This window comes from Cherax quadricarinatus, chromosome 84 (genome assembly GCF_038502225.1).
Source record: "Cherax quadricarinatus isolate ZL_2023a chromosome 84, ASM3850222v1, whole genome shotgun sequence".
Taxonomy (NCBI): Eukaryota; Metazoa; Arthropoda; class Malacostraca; order Decapoda; family Parastacidae; genus Cherax; species Cherax quadricarinatus.
In genome coordinates this window covers 10,027,723-10,044,567 of record NC_091375.1, presented here as the reverse complement: position 1 = coordinate 10,044,567, position 16,845 = coordinate 10,027,723, and the positions used below count along the sequence as shown (strand labels likewise).

Genomic DNA, 16,845 nt, shown 5'->3' with positions numbered 1-16,845 from the left:
AGACGGTGTTATAGTGAAGGATAACACCTGTGTGGTAGACGGTGTTATAGTGGACGATAACACCTGTGTGGTAAATGTTGTTATAGTGGAGGATAACATCTGTGTGGTAGACAGTGTTATAGTGGAGTATAACACCTGTGGTAGACGGTGTTATAGTGGAGGATAACACCTGTGTGGTAGACTGTCATAGCGGATGATAACACCTGTGTGGTAGACGGTGTTATAGTGGATGATAACACCTGTGTGGTAGACAGAGTTATAGTGAAGGATAACATCTTTGTGGTAGACAGTGTTATAATGGACGATAACATTTTGTGGGATAACACCTATGTGATAGACGGTGTTATAGAGTAGGATAACACCTGTGTGGTAGACGGTGTTATAGTGGAGGATAACACCTGTGATAGTGTTATAGTTGAGGATAACACCTGTGTGGTAGACGGTGTTATAGTAGAGGATAACACCTGTGTGATAGTGTTATAGTGGAGGATAACACCCGTATTGTAGACGGTGCTATAGTGGATGATAGCACCTGTGTGGTAGACGGTGTTATAGTGGAGGATAACACCTGTGTGGTAGACGGTGCTATAGTGAACGATAACACCTGTGTGGTAGACGGTGTTATAGTGGATGATAACACCTGTGTGGTAGATAGTGTTATATTGGAGGATAACACCTGTGTGGTAGATGGTGTTACAGTGAAAGATAACACGTGTGTGGTAGACGGTGTTATAGTGCAGGATAACACCTGTGTGGTAGACGGTGTTATAGTGGATAACACCTGTGTGGTAGTGTTATAGTGGAGGATAACACCTGTATGGTAGATGGTGTTATATTGGATAACACCTGTGTGATAGTGTTATAGTGGAGGATAACACCTGTGTGGTAGATGGTGTTATAGTGGATGATAACACCTGTGTGATAGACTGTGTTATAGTGGAGGATAACACCTGTGTGGTAGACTGTGTTATCGGGGAGGATAACACCTGTGTGGTAGACGGTGTTATAGTGGAGGATAACACCTGTGTGGTATACAGTGTTATAGTGGAGGATAACACCTGTGTGGTAGACGGTGTTGTAGTGGATAACACCTGTGTGGTAGACAGTGTTATATTGGAGGATAACACCTGTGTGGTAGACGGTGTTACAGTGAAAGATAACACCTGTGTGGTAGACGGTGTTATAGTGGATGATAACACCTGTGTGGTAGACGGTGTTATAGTGGATGATAACACCTGTGTGGTAGACGGCGTTATAGTGGAGGATAACATCTGTTTGGTGTGAGATGATAACACCTGTGTGTAGACGGTGTTAACACATGTGTGGTAGACGGTGTTATAATGGATGATAACACCTGTGTGGTAGACAGTGTAGACCGGTGTTATAGTGGATGATAACACCTGTGTGGTAGACGGTGTTATAGTGGATGATAACACCTGTGTGGTAGACAGTGTAGTGGATGAAAACATCTATGTGGTAGACGGTGTTATAATGGAGAATAACAACTGTGTGGTAGACAGTGTTATAGTGGATGATAATACCTGCTTGATAGTGTTATAGTGGAGGATACGGTGTTACAATGAAAGATAACACCTGCGTGGTTGATAACAGATAACACCTGTGTGGTAGACGGTGTTATAGTGGATGATAACACCTGTGTGGTAGACGGTGTTATAGTGGATGATAACACCTGTGTGGTAGACTGTGTGTGTGGTAGACGTGTGTTATAGTGGATGATAACACCTGTGTGGTGTGTGGTAGACTGTGTGGTAGATGGGTGATAGTGGATAAAACCTGTGTGATAGTGTTTTAGTGGAGGATAATACCTGTTATAGTGGAGTGTTATATAACACCTGTGTGGTAACACCCGTGTATTAGATGGTGTTATAGTGGAGGATAACACCTGTGTGGTAGACTGTGTTACAGTGAAAGATAACACCTGTGTAGTAGACGGTGTTATAGTGGAGGATAACACCTGTGTGGTAGACGGTGTTATAATGGAGAATAACACCTGTGTGGTAGACAGTGTTATAGTGGATGATAATACCTGTTTGATAGTGTTATAGTGGAGGATAACACCTGTGTGGTAGACGGTGTTACAATGAAAGATAACACCTGCGTGGCAGACGGTGTTATAGTGGAGGATAACACCTGTGTGGTAGACGGTGTTACAGTGAAAGATAACACCTGTGTGGTAGATGGTGTTATAGTGGAGGATAACACCTGTGTTGTAGAGTGTTATAGTGGAGGATAACACCTGTGTGTTATAGTGGAGGACAGTGTTATAGTGGAGGATAATACCTGTGTGGTAGACAGTCTTATATTGAAGGATAACACCTGTGTGGTAGACAGTGTTATAGTGGAGTATAACACCTGTGTGCTGGACAGTGTTATAGTGGAGTATAACACCTGTATGTTAGACGGTGTTATAGTGGAGGATAACACCTGTGTAGTAGACGGTGTTATAGTGGAGGATAACACCTGTGTGGTAGACGGTGTTATAGTGGAGGATAGCACCTGTGTGGTAGACAGTGTTATTGTGGATGATAACACCTGTGTGGTAGACAGTGTTATAGTGGATGATAACACCTGTGTGGTTGACGGTGTTATAGTGGATGATAACACCTGTGTAGTAGATGGTGTTATAGTGGAGGATAACACCTGTGTGGTAGACGGTGTTATAGTGGAGGAAAACTCCTGTGTGGTAGACGGTGTTACAGTGAAAGATAACACTTGTTTGGTGGACGGTGTTATAGTGGAGAATAACACCTGTGTGGTAGACAGTGTTATAGTGGATGATAACACCTGTGTGGTAAACGGTGTTATAGTGGATGATAACACCTGTGTGGTAGATGGTGTTATAGTGGAGAATAACACCTGTGTGGTAGACAGTGTTATAGTGGATGATAACACCTGTGTGGTAGACGGTGTTATAGTGGATGATAACACCTGTGTGGTAGACAGTGTTATAGTGGATGATAACACCTGTGTGGTAGACAGTGTTATAGTGGATAATAACACATGTGTGGTAGACAGTGTTATAGTGGATGATAACACCTGTGTGGTAGACAGTGTTATAGTGGATAATAACACCTGTCTGGTAGACAGTGTTATAGTGGATGATAACACCTGTGTGGTAGACAGTGTTATAGTGGATAATAACACCTGTGTGGTAGACAGTGTTATAGTGGATGATAACACCTGTGTGGTAGACAGTGTTATAGTGGATGATAACACCTGTGTGGTAGACAGTGTTATAGTGGATGATAACACCTGTGTGGTAGATAGTGTTATAGTGGATAATAACACCTGTGTGGTAGACGGTGTTATAGTGGAGGATAACACCTGTGTGGTAGACGGTGTTATAGTTGATGATAACACCTGTGTGGTAGACGGTGTTATAGTGAAGGATAACACCTGTATGGTAGACGGTGTTATAGTGGATGATAACACCTGTGTGATAGACGGTGTTATAGTGGAGGATAACACCTCTGTGGTAGACGGTGTTATAGTTGATGATAACACCTGTGTGGTAGACGGTGTTATAGTGGATGATAACACCTGTGTGGTAGACAGTGTTATAGTGGATGATAACACTTGTGTGGTAGACGGTGCTATAGTTGATGATAACACCTGTGTGGTAGACGGTGTTATAGTGGATGATAACACCTGTGTGGTAGACAGTGTTATGGTTGATGATAACACCTGTGTGGTAGACGGTTTTATAGTGGATGATAACACCTGTGTGGTAGACGGTGTTATAGTGGATGATAACACCTGTGTGGTAGACGGTGTTATAGTGGATGATAACACCTGTGTGGTAGACGGTGTTATAGTGGATGATAACATCTGTGCGGTAGACGGTGTTATAATGGATGATAACACCTGTGTGGTAGACAGTGTTATAGTGGTGGATAACACCTGGGTGGTAGACGTTGTTATATTGGAGGATAACACCTGTGTGGTAGACGGTGTTACAGTGAAAGATAACACCTGTGTGGTAGACGGTGTTGTAGTGGATAGCACCTGTGTGGTAGACAGTGTTATATTGGAGGATAACACCTGTGTGGTAGACGGAGTTACAGTGAAAGATAACACCTGTGTGGTAGACGGTGTTATAGTGGATGATAACACCTGTGTGGTAGACGGTGTTATAGTGGATGATAACACCTGTGTGGTAGACGGTGTTATAGTGAAGGATAACATCTGTGCGGTAGACGGTGTTATAATGGATGATAACACCTGTGTGGTAGACGGTGTTACAGTGAAAGATAACACCTGTGTGGTAGACGGTGTTATGGTGGAGGATAACACCTGTGTGCCAGACGGTGTTGTAGTGGATGAAAACATCTATGTGGTAGACGGTGTTATAATGGAGAATAACAACTGTGTGGTAGACAGTGTTATAGTGGATGATAATACCTGCTTGATAGTGTTATAGTGGAGGATAACACCTGTGTGGTAGACGGTGTTACAATGAAAGATAACACCTGCGTGGTAGACGGTGTTATAGTGGAGGATAACACCTGTGTGGTAGACGGTGTTACAGTGAAAGATAACACCTGTGTGGTAGACGGTGTTATAGTGGAGGATAACACCTGTGAGATAGTGTTATAGTGGAGGATAACACCTGTGTTGTAGAGTGTTATATTGGAGGATAACACCTGTGTAGTAGATGGTGCTATAGTGGATAACACCTGTGTGATAGTGTTATAGTGGAGGATAACACCTGTGTGGTAGATGGTGTTATAGTGGATGATAACACCTGTGTCGTAGACTGTGTTATAGTGGATGATAGCACCTGTGTGGTAGACGGTGTTATAGTGGAGGATAACACCTGTGTGGTAGACGTTGTTATAGTGGATGATAACACCTGTGTGGTAGATGGTGTAATAGTGGAGGATAACACCTGTGTGGTAGACAGTGTTATAGTGGAGGATAACACCTGTATGGTAGACAGTGTTATAGTGGAGGATAACACCTGTGTGGTAGACGGTGTTGTAGTGGATAGCACCTGTGTGGTAGACAGTGTTATATTGGAGGATAACACCTGTGTGGTAGACGGAGTTACAGTGAAAGATAACACCTGTGTGGTAGACGGTGTTATAGTGGATGATAACACCTGTGTGGTAGACGGTGTTATAGTGGATGATAACACCTGTGTGGTAGACGGTGTTATAGTGGAGGATAACATCTGTGCGGTAGACGGTGTTATAATGGATGATAACACCTGTGTGGTAGACAGTGTTATAGTGGTGGATAACACCTGGGTGGTAGACGTTGTTATATTGGAGGATAACACCTGTGTGGTAGACGGTGTTACAGTGAAAGATAACACCTGTGTGGTAGACGGTGTTATAGTGGAGGATAACACCTGTGTGGTAGATGGGTGATAGTGGATAAAACCTGTGTGATAGTGTTTTAGTGGAGGATAATACCTGTGTGGTAGACAGTGTTATATTGAAGGATAACACCTGTGTGGTAGACAGTGTTATATTGAAGGATAACACCTGTGTGGTGGACAGTGTTATAGTGGAGTATAACACCTGTATGTTAGACGGTGTTATAGTGGAGGATAACACCCGTGTATTAGATGGTGTTATAGTGGAGGATAACACCTGTGTGGTAGACTGTGTTACAGTGAAAGATAACACCTGTGTAGTAGACGGTGTTATAGTGGAGGATAACACCTGTGTGGTAGACGGTGTTATAATGGAGAATAACACCTGTGTGGTAGACAGTGTTACAGTGGATGATAATACCTGTTTGATAGTGTTATAGTGGAGGATAACACCTGTGTGGTAGACGGTGTTATAGTGGAGGATAACACCTGTGTGGTAGACGGTGTTACAGTGAAAGATAACACCTGTGTGGTAGACGGTGTTATAGTGGAGGATAACACCTGTGTGATAGTGTTATAGTGGAGGATAACACCTGTGTTGTAGAGTGTTATAGTGGAGGATAACACCTGTGTAGTAGATGGTGTTATAGTGGAGGATAACACATGTGTGATAGTGTTATAGTGGAGGATAACACCTGTGTGGTAGACAGAGTTATATTGAAGGATAACACCTGTGTGGTAGACAGTGTTATAGTGGAGTATAACACCTGTGTGGTGGACAGTGTTATAGTGGAGTATAACACCTGTATGTTAGACGGTGTTATAGTGGAGGATAACACCTGTGTGGTAGACGGTGTTATAGTGGAGGATAACACCTGTGTGGTAGACGGTGTTATAGTGGAGGATAGCACCTGTGTGGTAGACAGTGTTATAGTTGATGATAACACCTGTGTGGTAGACAGTGTTATAGTGGATGATAACACCTGTGTGGTTGACGGTGTTATAGTGGATGATAACACCTGTGTAGTAGATGGTGTTATAGTGGAGGATAACACCTGTGTGGTAGACGGTGTTATAGTGGAGGAAAACTCCTGTGTGGTAGACGGTGTTACAGTGAAAGATAACACTTGTTTGGTGGACGGTGTTATAGTGGAGAATAACACCTGTGTGGTAGACAGTGTTATAGTGGATGATAACACCTGTGTGGTAGACGGTGTTATAGTGGATGATAACACCTGTGTGGTAGATGGTGTTATAGTGGAGAATAACACCTGTGTGGTAGACAGTGTTATAGTGGATGATAACACCTGTGTGGTAGACGGTGTTATAGTGGATGATAACACCTGTGTGGTAGACAGTGTTATAGTGGATAATAACACATGTGTGGTAGACAGTGTTATAGTGGATGATAACACCTGTGTGGTAGACAGTGTTATAGTGGATAATAACACCTGTCTGGTAGACAGTGTTATAGTGGATGATAACACCTGTGTGGTAGACAGTGTTATAGTGGATAATAACACCTGTGTGGTAGACAGTGTTGTAGTGGATGATAACACCTGTGTGGTAGACAGTGTTATAGTTAATGATAACACCTGTGTGGTAGATAGTGTTATAGTGGATAATAACACCTGTGTGGTAGACGGTGTTATAGTGGAGGATAACACCTGTGTGGTAGACGGTTTTATAGTTGATGATAACACCTGTGTGGTAGACGGTGTTATAGTGAAGGATAACACCTGTATGGTAGACGGTGTTATAGTGGATGATAACACCTGTGTGATAGACGGTGTTATAGTGGAGGATAACACCTCTGTGGTAGACGGTGTTATAGTTGATGATAACACCTGTGTGGTAGACGGTGTTATAGTGGATGATAACACCTGTGTGGTAGACAGTGTTATAGTGGATGATAACACTTGTGTGGTAGACGGTGCTATAGTTGATGATAACACCTGTGTGGTAGACGGTGTTATAGTGGATGATAACACCTGTGTGGTAGACAGTGTTATGGTTGATGATAACACCTGTGTGGTAGACGGTGTTATAGTGGATGATAACACCTGTGTGGTAGACGGTGTTATAGTGGATGATAACACCTGTGTGGTAGACGGTGTTATAGTGGATGATAACACCTGTGTGGTAGACGGTGTTATAGTGGATGATAACACCTGTGAGGTAGACAGTGTTATAGTGGATGATAACACCTGTGTGGTAGACAGTGTTATAGTGGATGATAACACCTGTGTGGTAGACAGTGTTATAGTGGAGGATAGCATCTGTGTGGTAGACAGTGTTATATTGGATGATAACACCTGTGTGGTAGACGGGTGTTATAGTGAATGATAACACCTGTGTGGTAGACAGTGTTATAGTGGATGATAACACCTGTGTGGTAGACGGTGTTATAGTGGATGATAACACCTGTGTGGTAGACAGTGTTATAGTGGGTGATAACACCTGTGTGGTAGATGGTGTTATAGTGGAGGGTAACACCTCTGTGGTAGACAGTGTTATAGTGGAGGATAACACCTGTGTGGTAGATGGTGTTATAGTGGATGGTAACACCTGTGTGGTAGACGGTGTTATAGTGGAGGATAACACCTGTGTGGTAGACGGTGTTATAGTGGATGATAACACCTGTGTGGTAGACGGTGTTATAGTTGATGATAACACCTGTGTGGTAGACAGTGTTATAGTGGAGGATAACACCTGTGTGGTAGACCGTGTTATAATGGATAATAACACCTGTGTGGTAGATGGTGTTATCGTGGAGGATAATACCTGTGTGGTAGACGGTGTTATAGTGGAGGATAACACCTGTGTGGTAGACAGTGTTATAGTTGATGATAACACCTGTGTGGTAGAAGGTGTTATAGTGGAGGATAACACCTGTGTGGTAGACGGTGTTATAGTGGATGATAACACCTGTGTGGTAGACGGTGTTATAGTGGATGATAACACCTGTGTGGTAGACAGTGTTATAGTGGAGGATAACACCTGTGTGGTAGACGGTGTTATAGTGAATGATAACACCTGTGTGGTAGACAGTGTTATAGTGGAGTATAACACCTGTGTGGTAGACAGTGTTATAGTGGATGATAACACCTGTGTAGTAGACAGTGTTATAGTGGAGGATAACACCTGTGTGGTAGACAGTGTTATAGTGAAGGATAACACCTGTGTGGTAGAGAGTGTTATAGTGGAGGATAACACCTGTGTGGTAGAGAGTGTTATAGTGGAGGATAACATCTGTGTGGTAGAGAGTGTTATAGTGGAGGATAACACCTGTGTGGTAGAGTGTTATTGTGGAGGATAACACCTGTGTGGTAGACAGTGTTATAGTGGAGGATAACACCTGTGTGGTAGACAGTGTTATAGTGGAGGATAACACCTGTGTGGTAGAGAGTGTTATAGTGGAGGATAACACCTGTGTGGTAGAGAGTGTTATAGTGGAGGATAACACCTGTGTGGTAGAGAGTGTTATAGTGGAGGATAACACCTGTGTGGTAGAGAGTGTTATAGTGGAGGATAACACCTGTGTGGTAGACAGTGTTATAGTGGAGGATAACACCTGTGTGGTAGACAGTGTTATAGTGGAGGATAACACCTGTGTGGCAGACAGTGTTATAGTGGAGGATAACACCTGTGTGGTAGAGAGTGTTAGAGTGGAGGATAACACCTGTGTGTTAGAGAGTGTTATAGTGGAGGATAACACCTGTGTGGTAGAGAGTGTTATAGTGGAGGATAACACCTGTGTGGTAGAGAGTGTTATAGTGGAGGATAACACCTGTGTGGTAGACAGTGTTATAGTGGAGGATAACACCTGTGTGGTAGACAGTGTTATAGTGGAGGATAACACCTGTGTGGTAGACAGTGTTATAGTGGAGGATAACACCTGTGTGGTAGAGAGTGTTATAGTGGAGGATAACACCTGTGTGGTAGAGAGTGTTATAGTGGAGGATAACACCTGTGTGGTAGACAGTGTTATAGTGGAGGATAACACCTGTGTGGTTGACAGTGTTATAGTGGAGGATAACACCTGTGTGGTAGACAGTGTTATAGTGGAGGATAACACCTGTGTGGCAGACAGTGTTATAGTGGAGGATAACACCTGTGTGGTAGACAGTGTTATAGTGGAGGATAACACCTGTGTGGTAGACAGTGTTATAGTGGAGGATAACACCTGTGTGGTAGACAGTGTTATAGTGGAGGATAACACCTGTGTGGTAGACGCTCTTGTTACCAGGACTCTCGCCTGAACTCTCACTTTATCAATATTCAATAAAACTCACACAGTGTATTAATTTAGGATGCATCTTGCATATAGATACTAATGTTCAGATATAAAGTTCTAGATTAAGGTTGATGTTTGTGTTGAGTATTGTCTAAAACTTTCACACAATGTATTATGGATCTTACATATAAAGTTCCAGATTAAAGTTCACATTACAGTTAGCAATACTGTATGTACGGCTTCGCTGTTATATTTGATTCAACCGTCGATTTGCACCTAACAATTTTCTTTGGTTTTAACCAGTCAGTGGAACAATTAAAACTTGACTGATATAGTGAATATGAATTGTGTCCAGGTGAGATGTTACACTGGTTGATTCACTATATGTGGGTTCCTTCCAACCAGGTGAGATGTTACACTGGTTGATTCACTATATGTGGGTTCCTTCCAACCAGTTGAGATGTTATACTGGTTGATTCACTATATGTGGGTTCCTTCCAACCAGGTGAGATGTTATACTGGTTGATTCACTATATGTGGGTTCCTTCCAACCAGTTGAGATGTTACACTGGTTGATTCACTATATGTGGGTTCCTTCCAACCAGGTGAGATGTTATACTGGTTGATTCACTATATGTGGGTTCCTTCCAACCAGGTGAGATGTTATACTGGTTGATTCACTATATGTGGGTTCCTTCCAACCAGGTGAGATGTTATACTGGTTGATTCACTATATGTGGGTTCCTTCCAACCAGGTGAGATGTTATACTGGTTGATTCACTATATGTGGGTTCCTTCCAACCAGGTGAGATGTTATACTCGTTGATTCACTATATGTGGGTTCCTTCCAACCAGGTGAGATGTTATACTGGTTGATTCACTATATGTGGGTTCCTTCCAACCTGTCGTACCTCTGTTACCTTCACTTATCTTCTGTCGTACCTCTGTTACCTTCACTTATCTTCTGTCGTACCTCTGTTACCTTCACTTATCTTCTGTCGTACCTCTGTTACCTTCACTTATCTTCTGTCGTACCTCTGTTACCTTCACTTATCTTCTGTCGTACCTCTGTTACCTTCACTTATCTTCTGTCGTACCTCTGTTACCTTCACTTATCTTCTGTCGTACCTCTGTTACCTTCACTTATCTTCTGTCGTACCTCTGTTACCTTCACTTATCTTCTGTCGTACCTCTGTTACCTTCACTTATCTTCTGTCGTACCTCTGTTACCTTCACTTATCTTCTGTCGTACCTCTGTTACCTTCACTTATCTTCTGTCGTACCTCTGTTACCTTCACTTATCTTCTGTCGTACCTCTGTTACCTTCACTTATCTTCTGTCGTACCTCTGTTACCTTCTCTTATCTTCTGTCGTACCTCTGTTACCTTCTCTTATCTTCTGTCGTACCTCTGTTACCTTCACTTATCTTCTGTCGTACCTCTGTTACCTTCACTTATCTTCTGTCGTACCTCTGTTACCTTCACTTATATTCTCTCATGGTAATGGTCGTTTCTGGTGATTTTCTATAATTTATTAGTAAATGATTTTAGCTAGGCGCCTCGGGCTCAAGATTCTGTCATATGTTACTGGTATTTGATCGTCTGTGAACTCTCAGAGGCACACGCTGAGTGTCCGTGGTTCGATCCCCGGCATGGTGGAAACACTGGGCGTGTTTCCTTACACCTTTTGTCCCCGTTCACCTAGCAAATAAGTAGGTACCTGGGTGTTAGTCGACTGGTGTAGGTGGCATCCAGGGGGACAAGATTGAAGGATCCCAGAGGAAGTAAGACAGACAGTCCTCGATGACACACTGACTTCCTTGGGTTATACTGGGTAGCTAACCCTCCTGGGTTAAAAATCCGAGCAAGATCTTTTGTAACACCAAAAGTTATACTTGTTTGCCTCTGTCAGAGTCTCGGGAATATTAGTTTACAGTAAACAGGAACATTGTTTACCTCAGAGCCTCAGGAATATTAGTTTACAGTAAACAGGAACATTGTTTACCTCAGAGCCTCAGGAATATTAGTTTACAGTAAACAGGAACATTGTTTACCTCAGAGTCTCAGGAATATTAGTTTACAGTAAACAGGAACATTGTTTACCTCAGAGTCTCGGGAATATTAGTTTACAGTAAACAGGAACATTGTTTACCTCAGAGTCTCGGGAATATTAGTTTACAGTAAACAGGAACATTGTTTACCTCAGAGCCTCAGGAATATTAGTTTACAGTAAACAGGAACATTGTTTACTTCAGAGTCTCAGGAATATTAGTTTACAGTAAACAGGAACATTGTTTACTTCAGAGTCTCAGGAATATTAGTTTACAGTAAACAGGAACATTGTTTACCTCAGAGCCTCAGGAATATTAGTTTACAGTAAACAGGAACATTGTTTACCTCAGAGCCTCAGGAATATTAGTTTACAGTAAACAGGAACATTGTTTACCTCAGAGCCTCAGGAATATTAGTTTACAGTAAACAGGAACAAACACTGGCTGAATTTCACTATATTTTTAATTGGAATTTATCGTCATTTTCAAGCAGTTAAAATGGTTAGAAATTGAACTTGTTACATCATGTTGATGTTTTGATTTTGAAAGAGAATCATGAATATTAGTTCAAAATACGGAAAGATAATCAGTATTACTTTGTATTATATAAAGAGAGAGGGGGGTCTGAGCCCCCTGCTGAAGGGGTCGCCAGTTTGGACACAACTTTCTTCACGTCATCCGAGAAAGAAGAAAACTTTATGAAGTTTTTCTTCCTTTCTGCATTTTAACTGCATAACTTACGACATGCATAACTTACGACATGCATAACTTACGACATGCATAACTTACGACATGCATAACTTACGACATGCATAACTTACGACATGCATAACTTACGACATGCATAACTTACGACATGCATAACTTACGACATGCATAACTTACGACATGCATAACTTACGACATGCATAACTTACGACATGCATAACTTACGACATGCGTAACTTACGAAACACACAACTTACGATACACATAACTTACGATACACATAACTTACGACACACAACTTACGACATGCATAACTTACGACACACATAACTTACGAAACACATAACTTATGATACACATAACTTACGAAACACATAACTTACGACACACATAACTTACGACACATAACTTACGACACACAACTTAGACACACATAACTTACGACACACATAACTTACGACACACATAACTTACGACACACATAACTTACGACACACATAACTTACGATACACACAACTTACGAAACACATAACTTACGAAACACATAACTTACGATACACATAACTTACGAAACACATAACTTACGAAACACATAACTTACGACACACATAACTTACGACACACAACTTAGACACACATAACTTACGACACACATAACTTACGACACATAACTTACGACACACAACTTAGACACACATAACTTACGAAACACATAACTTACGAAACACATAACTTACGAAACACATAACTTACGATACACATAACTTACGAAACACATAACTTACGAAACACATAACTTACGACACACATAACTTACGACACACAACTTAGACATACATAACTTACGACACACATAACTTACGACACATAACTTACGACACACAACTTAGACACACATAACTTACGACACACATAACTTACGATACACATAACTTACGGAGGAAGGATTCTTGTCCACTTCGCCATAAAGATATCAGTGTTTTTCAAATTTCTCCTTACTACTGCAACCTGGCTTGGTTGACCGTCTGGTCAACAAGGCTGTTGCTGCTGGTAACTGACAGACTTAATTAGCCATCAAAAAAAAAAAATTAACCTCACTGTTGTATTTACACATTTAGATGTAACAAAATTTCGGGTCATCAATATTAAGAGAAAGTTTATATTTACCTGTAAAATCTCTCATCCATTTTTTTAACACGACGGTCATTTCCCACCTAGACAGAGGGACCTGAAAATGAAGAAACACTTCCACCATTACTCACACCATCACTGTCTTGCCAGAGACATACAAAATGTGATATATTTGATATATTTTATAATGGACAGACTAAAAGAGTCGTGATTTAAGATTAGAACAACAAAATTATACAGGTGTTCAGGATTCACGATTATCTGTTCATTTATGTAGGATATTTTAATGGTATTGTTGACTTGTTTAAGTAAGAATCAAACCCAATAATAAATTTATAGTTTAAGTCAGCCATAAATACTGTCAATATATAATTTATATTTAGTACTAATCGCTAATGTAATTTATATGGACATTTTCTCAAATTTATTGTTAATTTAATCTTAAAATTTGAGAATTTTTAAAGCAAATCGATATTTGAATGAAATATAATTTGCAAGTTGTGTTAAAAACTTGTGTTGCACATAAATGTATTTAATATGTATTATATTCATAATATTATGTGTGAAGGTTGTGGCCAGTATTGACAGAACAAGTCACTCTGGACCTGTCACCTGTCTGTGCCAGGTCTTACCTGTGGGACAACCTGTAATCCTCACAGGTCCCCTTGTACTTTTTTTCTTATTAGCAAGTGACACATCAGGTCAGTTTTCCTAATAAATAATCTAAAAAATATTCTTTTTATTGTGGTTAAATAGCATTCATATATATATATATATATATATATATATATATATATATATATATATATATATATATATATATATATATATATATATATATATATATATATAAGACGTAAGCAAGGTTTAGTTCCTTCGTGTCGGTGGTCCAAGTGACAGGTGGGAGTTGTTTTGGTTCTCTCACGTCGTTGGTCCATCGATACCTGAGAACAATCCTGCTAAGATTTTTTCCCATGTCTGTTCGATTCATTAACAATAATAGTGTGTGTATATATTTATATACATATATGTAATGTCCTTAACGAGGTTCTATCAGTCACAGGCTGCCTACTGTCCCCATTTCTGCGTATCCCCATTCAGAGTCAATTGATTAATTCAGTAAAGTCATGTAATATACTTTGCATGGGATGTTTCAAAATTGCTAGAATAGGAGAGAATACATTCAGGTTCCATCACTCTTTGTCATTTATTTAATATTGATCAAAGTATATAGATAATATTTACTGTGTAGTTGCTCACTAGTGCACCATGGGTGTACCAGTGAGTAACTAGTGAACATGGGTGGGTTGCTATTCATTTGTCACTAATAACTTTGTGTATAAAATAATTAGTGGGTGGTATAACAGGGATAATTGGCTTCCAGTAAAGCACTTAGACTAGTGTGGGGAATGTGTACATGGGTGGTGCGCTAGTAGCTGCCGTTGGCTGGGTCCTGTGATGGTATTTGGCTGTATCTCCCTACGACAGCGGTATGACAATAATAGCAGCGGACAGTTTTGGCCAAACTGTGGATCTGAGGATGCTCCGCTCGTTCCGCGTCCTCAGGCCCCTGAAGTTGGTCTCACGGCTGCCAAGTAAGTGGCCCGGGGAACACTGCCTTCTGCTGCAGCCTCCCGGTCCTCTGCTCGCTAGGTAGTCTCGCTCCCTCACGCTGTGGCACTGTGGCGGCGGCGACGACGGTGGCGGCGGCGGTGGTGGTGGTGGAGCTGCCAGGTGGCATCCACGGGGCCATATCCGGGCCAGCCACCACCACCAGGGACCCTTGTCAGGCAACTCTCACTCTCACCTACAAAGCCTAACTCTACTCACTCACTTCAAAACTCTTTTTCTCCAGACATTGACCAAACTGTGCCAACTGTGATTCTTGCCCAATAACCTGTATTTAAATTTAACATTTATGGTCATTTACTATAATATTTCATAATCTACCAGCAACATCCATATAGTCTTTTATTAAATGTTTGTCATATATATATATATATATATATATATATATATATATATATATATATATATATATATATATATATATATATATATATATATATATATATTTTAGTGTACTAGAGAAACTTTTACATTATATGAATGAAATATTAAATGTTCTTGAAAAGTTTTTAGTACAGAGGTGTATGAGAGCCTTGCGCTTCTTAGTTTAGTGCTGAGTAGATCACTATGATCCTCTTGAGTAGCATCTCATGTTTAAAACATTAGAAAGAGTTTGTATCTCTTTCACAGTATAAATTTCACTAATGGCAAGGGTCTCAGAAATATTTTATTCTTCAGTTTTCCTATCTCTTTCCTCTCCTCTTTTTTCTCTCTTCTCCCACTGTCTATTCTATCCCTTTTGTCTGCTTATTCTTTCACTTTTTTCTGTTCTCTCCCTTTTTCACTTTTGTTTCTCCTTCCCTTCTTGGGTGTGCACTCGTCTAAGGTGGGTATGGAGAGTGAGCACTGTATACAAGGTGCCCTGGTGGACCGGCTTGTGCCCCTGGTTATAGTATGGCCTTGTGCAGCTCCTGCTGTCGCCCCCGTCACTGCTTCTGCTGGTGCTGCTGCTACTGCTGCTGCTGCTGCTGCTGCGGCCTCGTTCTAGTGGGTAGCTCACGGCCGCGGTGAATGATTCTTCTAGACATGGTAAATAGAATGGTAGATGTAGAGCAGATCAATTTTAATGCTCTATGGGGGAATAGATTTATTCACTATTGTTGTTGGTTTTGAGTCAGTGTATTATTTCCTCTGTAGGGAGGAACAGTGGACGCATGGGATCATATACCTATAGACCCTGATCGGAACATTAGTACTGGTTAGTAATAACTAGATTTGGGTTCCTGTATACAGACATAGATTCTATTGTGTGTCTGAATGACCTAGAGCTGGGCACCATGAATGCGGCATTAACCTGTAGTAGACTGATAATGAGAACTATAGGTATATAGACCACTTTAGTAGTTGGCCGACCAACTAGAAACTGAATTTTTACCTAACATTTTCTTTACTATATACCCGCTAAAGCAGCCTCGCTTATTTTAAAAAGGTAGACTGTCTAGTCGAGCAGCCAGTACCAGCAGCGTGTTCTTATGGTCCTTGATGTGCCCGGGTTGTGTGATGCCCCCGGGCTTCTGCCGCCTGCCCCTCCCCCTGGGTGTGTCTTTGCCCCCTCTTTCTTTCTGTCTTTACCCCCCCCCCGCCCCACTCGTCATAGGGACCTAGTATTCCTAGTATTATCTTCATGGCCGCTCTTCTCGGCTACCTTCCTCTCCCTCCCCCTAGGCCATAGTTTTTTCCCAGCTCCCAAACTCTCCTCTCTGATTTTAATTAACATTTAAAGATTTTTCTTAGATCTAGAGTGAGTG

General features: G+C 41.2%; 1 protein-coding gene across 1 annotated transcript in view; it reads left to right on the top strand.

The window, feature by feature from the left end:
- cac (calcium voltage-gated channel subunit cacophony) overlaps window positions 1–16,845 on the top strand; it is a gene marked incomplete in the record, with an annotated part of 730,773 nt that overhangs the window by 193,416 nt on the left and 520,512 nt on the right.